Below are 8,068 nucleotides of genomic sequence, written 5' to 3' on the forward strand. Positions count from 1 at the left end.
TCTCTTTGTGGTTTTGGACAGAACAGCCAAAGACACACATTCTTTCTGCGCTTTCTGGTTATTTGGGCAAAGTATTTTTGGACAATTTTACCTCATTGGCTCTACTAGGCTCTAAAGAATTCAATCCTAACTTCTACCCATATTTATGATTGGGATGCTATGGTTTTGCAAAAGGAATCACTTATTACGTATGATTGTTCTGCTTTTTCAGTCAGATTACCCTTATGAGCTTAACTTGTTTACTATTTTTCACTGAGGCAGATCCAATATTTTATCAATCTTATTTTATTCAATAAATATTTATTGAGCACCTACTCTGGGTCATGTCGTCAGATTTATACCAGAGATCTAAAAGTGAATAAAATATAGGCCCTGCCCTTGAAGGGCTAATAATCTGTAGAAGAATATCAAAGTAAAAGAAAATTATATAACAATATAATGTGTGATGATAGGGAAATGGATCCGTTAAGTTCTGTGGGAGCACATGGATGGGAAGGAAATAATTTGTCTATGTAAGTACTATCCAACAGAATTATAATGCAAGCCACATATAGTAAAATTTTCAGTTTTCTAGTAGTCATGTTAAAAAGGTAGAAAGAAGTGGGTGAAAACAGCTTTAATAATACATTTTATTTAACTCAGTATAAAGTAATTAATGAGACAGTTTACATTTATATTCTATTTTTGTTTAGTTAAGCCTTGAAATTCAGGATACATTTTATACTTCCAGTGCATCTCAATTTGGATTAGCCACATTTCAAGTGCTTGATAACAACATGTGGCTAGAGGAAATTTTAGATAATTTGATAGTGAGTTGGTTCTTGAAGGCTGAAGAAGAATTCTCAGATCTAAGAGATAGGATGGAGTATCTAGGCCTTGGGAACAGCATATGCAAAAGCACAGAGAAATCCAGATGTGTTGGCAAAAGTTCCACATGTGTGGGCATGAGAGAGAATTAACCCAGAAAGAAAAGTTGAGACTAAAGCCTTTCATTTATCCTTGAAGACCTAATAAGACTTTGTTTAGTAGCTAAGAACTCATTATAATATTATTAGTTCTAATAGCTAATAATATTATCAATTTGTTGACTTATGCAAATATGTATACAGCACTTATTACATGTCAAGTGATTTTCTAAGCACTTTTTACATATTAGCTTGTTTAATTCTTGCAACAATTCTATGAGGTAGGTACCATTATTAGCTGACCCATTTTATAGATGAGGACACTGAAACATAAGGAGGCCAAATAATTTGCCCAATGGCCCACAACTAATAAGTAGAACAAACAGAATTTAACTCCAGAATCTGTGCTCTTAACTGCTATGCTATTTTAACTCAACAAACCTCTCCCTACTCTGGACTATATGAACCCAGTGCTAAATTTAAATGTTCTCTATCGATCAGTAGAGGCTAAACGTTTAAGAACTATCAAAGTCGTAAAATGAGCTAATGAAGCAAATTTGTTCTCCTCAAAATAAAAGCTGATTGAAAACTAAGTAAAATTCGAAGTTGTAAAAACAAATATGGTAAACAGTTCATTATATTTTAGGAATGTGGTGCATGCTATATAAATAGCGCCTAATGTTATTTTAATAATAAATAAGATGAATACATTTAAAAAACTTATTTCACCCAGGTAGTTTCTATCAATTCTCTGAAATACAAGTGAACAAAATAGATCTATGTTACCTATAAGAAACACTCTAAAATATAAGCAGTTTGGGAGTAAAAGGATGGGAAAGTTATACCACGCACACACTAACCAAAAGAAAGCTGATGTTGTTCTATCAATATCAGGAAGAATGCAGACTTTAAGCAAAAATATTACTAAAGAGGGGCATATTATAATGATCACTAACTAAACTCACCAGGAAGTTATAATATTTCAAAAGTTTTATTTATCTAATTACATAGCCTCAAAATATATGAAGTAAAAATTGACAGAATTAAAAGAACATTAGAAAAATCTATAATCATTGTGGGTGAATTCAACCACCTCTCTCAGGAACTGACTGAAAAAGTGCCGACGTGCAAGCTGTAGGAATACAGGAAATTTGCCCATCACATTTAACAAACTTGACATAATTGACTTATATGGAACTTTGTACCCCTCGACTGCAGACCACCCATTACTTTAAGTACACACAGAAGTTTAGCAAAAATTGATCATATCCTGCGTTAGAAAGCAAGTCTCAATAAAATGCAAACAATTTAAATCATAAGAGTAAATTCTCTAACCAAGTGGACTTAGGCTAGAAGTCAGTAACAAAAAGACATTTTAAATTTCCCTATGTTTAGAAATGAATAAACATACTTATCAATAACACGTATATCAAAGAGGAAATGACAGTTGAATTTAGAAAACTATTTTGAATTGAATACATCAAAAATTCAACTTATCAAAACTTGTCGAATGCAGCTAAAACATGCATAGAGTGGAATTTATACCAGTATATGTTTATTTTAGAAAAGAGAAAGTTTAACAATCCATAAGCTAAACATCCATCTCAAGAAACTAGGACAATACCAGCAAATTAAACATAAGTAAATGGTAGAAAGAGTGAATGAGAAGAAATATAATAAAACTGATAAAAATACTAAATATTGATTATTTGAAAAGATCGATAAAATCAACAAACAACTGTCGAGACAAAAACTCTCCACATTGAAACTTCGTAAATGGTAGAATAGTGCTTTGGTGTCCCTCTCTCTCTCTCTCTCTCTCTCATTTTCTCTCTGTCATTGGTAAGATTAATTTCAAAGTTGAACTTTCTTTGCGTCATAAACATGGGGAAAAAAGGCTTTAATTGAGCTATGAAAAATATTTAACACTTTCTTTTTATTTCTCGTCATTAACTAAGTTATGCACATTATTTGATGTATCACACATTGCTAGAATATTGCTGTTGTTTTGCTCCTTGCGTTTTCCTCTTGCCTCTTCCAGTGGATGGTTGTAGCCTTCCTGGGATTTTCAGAGTAATATAGTAAAAGTAGAGAAAAGTCTGGCTCAAAGAATCTTAGGAAACTTTACAGGCTTCACAATATTCTCTATTGTGAAAGCCTGTGACCTCAAACAGAGCCTAATAAATAGATAAAGTCCTTATCAAATGGCAACATTTTCATGGTGTTCTTTCAGTTCAGTGCTCTTCTGAAACAAGACCAATCTATATACCACATTTGAAGTTGTTTTTCCTTAGCAATCCCAGGGAATATCATATTTTTGAAAGCCCTTGACATGTTTTGATATATCTGATTCAACTATTAGCAACTGAAAACACTCTTATTGGTTCTATATACTTTAACACCTGACATCAAGGATATGGTAGGTCCATGCATAGTTTCTGTCTTGACATGCATCATAGATAACACAGATAGACAATTTAAATAAATCCAACATGACAGATATGGTTATGCTCAAAGAAGGTCTCAGCTATAAGAGGAAGGCTTAAACAATCAACTCTAGATGTTCTCTAATCACAGAAGGAGACTAAAAATAGTTTAAGTTAAAAGGAATATCATCAGATAGCACAAATCACAGATAAGAAACTGCAGTCTGTTAGAGCTTAAAAGCACTTTTGAAGGGACGATAAGGAAGAGGAACACAGCCCAAGTCAAGCATAAAGTGTCCACGAAGGGTATTTTAATTATTTTGTGGAGTAGTATGATAATGCTAATTCTTAAATTTTTACAGAAGAGCAAAAGAATTGCCAAGACAAATCTGACAAAAATTAACAAGGTTAGAAACCTGCCTGCAAAATATCTAGACTTATTTCAAAGGTGAACTAAGACAATGTGGTATTTGCACGAGGATGGATATATGACACAATGGATCAGAATACAGATCCCAGAAGCCTAAATCAGACTTAGATATGACAAATATGGAGAAAGATATTTCTTAGATAAATAATATTAGGGAAATTGATTATATCGAATCATATCAAAAGATATTCATTCCAGGCAAATGAAAACTTAAATGTAAATATCAAGACTATGCGAATTTTAGAAAATAACATAGGAGAATTTCCTTATGATATCATGATAGAAAAGTATTTTCAACAAAACTCTGACAGCACAAACTATAAATGTAAAGTGTGATAAAATATATTACATTAAAAATAATATCTGCTCATCAAAGATAGTATTAAGAAAGTGATAGCCAAATTTTGAAGAAGAGATTTCGAATGCATATAACATGACAGATGATATGATCTAGGATATATAGTATATAGTATTTATATATACACATTTAAATAGTGTATATGTTTATAGATATATGTATTTTTTTCTATAAGTGATAAGTAAAGTCCAACAGCCCTAATGAAAATAAACCAAAATTATGAACCAGTATTCTACTGTCAAATGTCCAGTAAACAAATATATTTTTAGTCTAACTGGTAATTAGGGAAATCACAAGGAAATGCCATTTTACACATACCTTATTGGGAAAATTGTCTGACTATAAAAATGTTGGTAAAAACACTTGGCAAAGTGAGTTTCTTATACTCCTTCCAAACCACTTCAGAAAACAATTTGCTATCATCAAATAAAGTTGAAAATAAGCCTAGGTTACGATGCCATAATTTCATTCATGAGTATGTAGCTAATAGAAAATTTTGCACATATGCACCAAAAAATGAAAAAGAAAGTTCAGAATAATCTTGATTGGAAATCAAAAAGTCACCATAGGGGAAAAAATATCCATATTTTGGGATATAACTCAGTAGTACAAATAAATCTGCTGTATGCACTAAAAATGACGTACCTCAGAAACATAACATTATTTAAAATAAAGCTAGTTGAAAAAGAATATACAGAGTAGGGTAAAACTTATAATGTGTAAATAAGCAAAACAATATATTAATCATACATGTATACACTTGTATAATTATTAAAACAATAAAATGAATGAGAAACACACCATTTAAGAAAGAAGTTTCTTCTGTAAAGAGGAAAGAAATCCTAGTGACAAATGGTACATGGTGCTTTTCAAAATTGTTTAAATTTTGGTTTCTTATCCTGGTTAGTGAGCTATTAATTTTGTTATTATTCTTTGTGCTTTACATATATGTTTTACAGGTCCTTTTTATATATGACTTTCATAAAACAAACTTTTTAAAAATCTTAAAAGAGAGAGGGAGCACAGAGTGGTTAGTTTGAGAGAAGATTTGCAACAGTGAGCAGAGATCATCCTTGTCTAATAAGTAAAGCAAAGAAGCATAATTTCCCAGATTGTATTCTCTTGGATAATACAAATTCTCGTTGGTTGCCACCATCAGGCAACACGGTTTTTTATGCCAATTAGGGGATCGTACTCCATCCTCTGGGGAGATATAGCACCATGACTGGATACAAAGTTTGGCCTTCTTGTCACCTTTTGCATCCTTAACCAAGCACCCTGGTGCAGGTTCAAAGTGTAGTATCAAATGTGACTCCTATGGTAGAATTCTAAAACCCATAGATTGATTTTCTATACTTTTTGATGAAGAACATGAGCAAAGGCACAAGAAAGCAATATATCCTGTGTAGACTGCTGTGTAGCAGCAGAGCTTGGGGAACACAGAAGCCCAGCAGAGTCTAGACAATACCAACCTGAACCAGAAGTGGACTGTCGTAGTCAACACTTCACTGAGGGAGAACTGAAATCTTATTTGAGCTCCGTCTCATGACTTTTCAGTTGTTCTGTATAATTTTATAGCCAACTACATATTATTCTTATCCCATAACTAGCCGTTTTTGCTAATTATTTTTGTTTACAAATAACTATTAAAAATAATTTTTATTTGGGGCTGGCCCCGTGGCCGAGTGGTTAAGTTCACATGCTCCGCTGCAGGCGGCCCAGTGTTTCGTTGGTTCGAATCCTGGGAGTGGACATGGCACTGCTCATCGAACCACGCTGAGGCAGCGTCTCACATGCCACAACTAGAAGGACCCACAACGAAGAATATACAACTATGTACCAGGGGGCTTTGGGGAGAAAAAGGAAAAAAATAAAATCTTTAAAAAAAATAATAATAATTTTTATTTTATGACAGTTTTAGATTATAGAAGATACAGTATAGAATACAGAAAATTGCAAAGATAGTACAAAGACTTCCCATATTCCCCACATCCAGTTTCACTATTATTGATATCTGATAAGGTTAATTTGTGTATTGGGAGCCACAAAATGGGGGCCGCCCCAGTGGCCCAGCCCACACCACAAACCTAAACCTAAGTCAGCCTGCACTTACAGGAAACACCTGTCAAGGAAACCAACAAACACCAATCACAATCCTCCAGCTCGGCTGTAGCTAGCTTACGTTACCCTAGAAAATAGGACCTGCTACCTTGTTAGGAAATCCCTGAGCTCCTAGCCAATCATGCCTTGTTTCAGCATTGCCTCTTCTAACAATCCATAAAACTCGCTCTTGCCCAAATTTCCTTGGAAAGAGTGTTCCACTGCTTGTGAGGCACTGGACTCCCCCAATCCTTGGGTTTTTTCTTTTGATAAAGGACATCAAACTCATTACTGAATTGTTTTAGTTTTGTTTTCTGACTCACCTTATATTAGTACGGTACACTTGTTGCTATTAATGAACCAATATTAATAAATTGTTAAACAGTATACTGTATTCACATTTCCTTACTTTATACCTAATGTCTTTTTCCTATTCATGGATCCTGTACCATATTACATTTAGTAGCCATTTCTCCTTATGTACCCTTGGCTACGACAAGATTCTCAGATTCCCTGATTTTGGTGATTGAGAGGTTTGAGGATGACTCTTCAAATATTTTGTAGACCATCTCTCAGTTGGGACTTGTCTAGGTGTTAGACTGAGTTACGTGTTTTTGGGGAGAAGATCACAGAAGTAAAGTGCCATTTTTATAACATCATTTTGAGGGTACACTATGAACACAACTTATTATTGTTGATGTTAACCTTGATCACATGGCCAGGGTGTTGATTGTCAGATTTCTCCACTAAAGTAGTTCTTTCCCCCCCTACCCATACTATACTCTTTGGAGGGAAGTCGCTATGTGTAGCTCACACAAAGGAATGGAGAATTATATTCCAGCTTCTTGAGGGTGGAAAATCTAAAGAAATTACTTGGAATTCTTCTGAGTGGAAGATTTGTCTATTATCCCCCACCTATTATTTATTACATCATTTATTCATCAGTATTGACCCATAGATATTTCTCTTATACTTTAGTTTATAATCTAGTATTTATTTATTATGTTGTTTAGATTATTCCAGCCTTGGTGAGTAGAAGCTCTTTCAGTTGTCTCTTGTGTCTTTTTGACATACTCCATTATTGTGTTTTTATGATGCACAGGCTTACTTTCTGGGACTATAAGACACTCCAGGTTCATCCTTTACATTTTCTGTCCCAGTCATAAAGTCATCCATTTATCTAAGGATCTTTGGTTCCTTTTATTGGAGAATATTAGAAACCAGTATGTGGGCACAGGCATGATCTTTGCTACCAAGGGGTCATTGCTTCTAGCCCTCTTAGCTAACAGAACAAGGAGATAAGTTGGAAATACTAATCCATGTATACACACATGTTTATACATATTTCTATATATAATCATCCACATATATTAGGATGAACATAGGTTCATCCTAAGGTCTCCAACTCTAATCCAGCACCACGTGGATCATTCAATCTTTTGCTCTTGCTTATCTGTAACTTCCCTTTCAAACAGTGAGAAATCTGACCCTAGCACCCATCAACATTTTCTTTTCAATTTCAGTATAAGTGTACAGCAGTATCAGAAATATTACCCATATCCCATGGGAAACAAGTTTATCAAGTAGAGTAGGGTGCTTATGTCCTGCTCCTTTTGCCTTTAATCTTCACTTTAGATGTCACTGTTTTCCAACATTACTTAAATCATCATCTTATTCTGTCATCCATTTTGGTGACATTGTTTCATACATACGTAACAAAGTTAGATTGTTTCTTTATTGTCTGTTTTCCATCCTGATATTCCGTGTCCTCCAAAATTATCTTTTAGTTTGTGTCCATTAAGATTTACTCTTTGTGAATGAATGGCTTCTGACAAATGTATAGTGTCAT

The sequence above is a fragment of the Equus przewalskii genome, chromosome 6 (assembly GCF_037783145.1).
Source record: "Equus przewalskii isolate Varuska chromosome 6, EquPr2, whole genome shotgun sequence".
In the NCBI taxonomy this organism is placed as follows: Eukaryota; Metazoa; Chordata; class Mammalia; order Perissodactyla; family Equidae; genus Equus; species Equus przewalskii.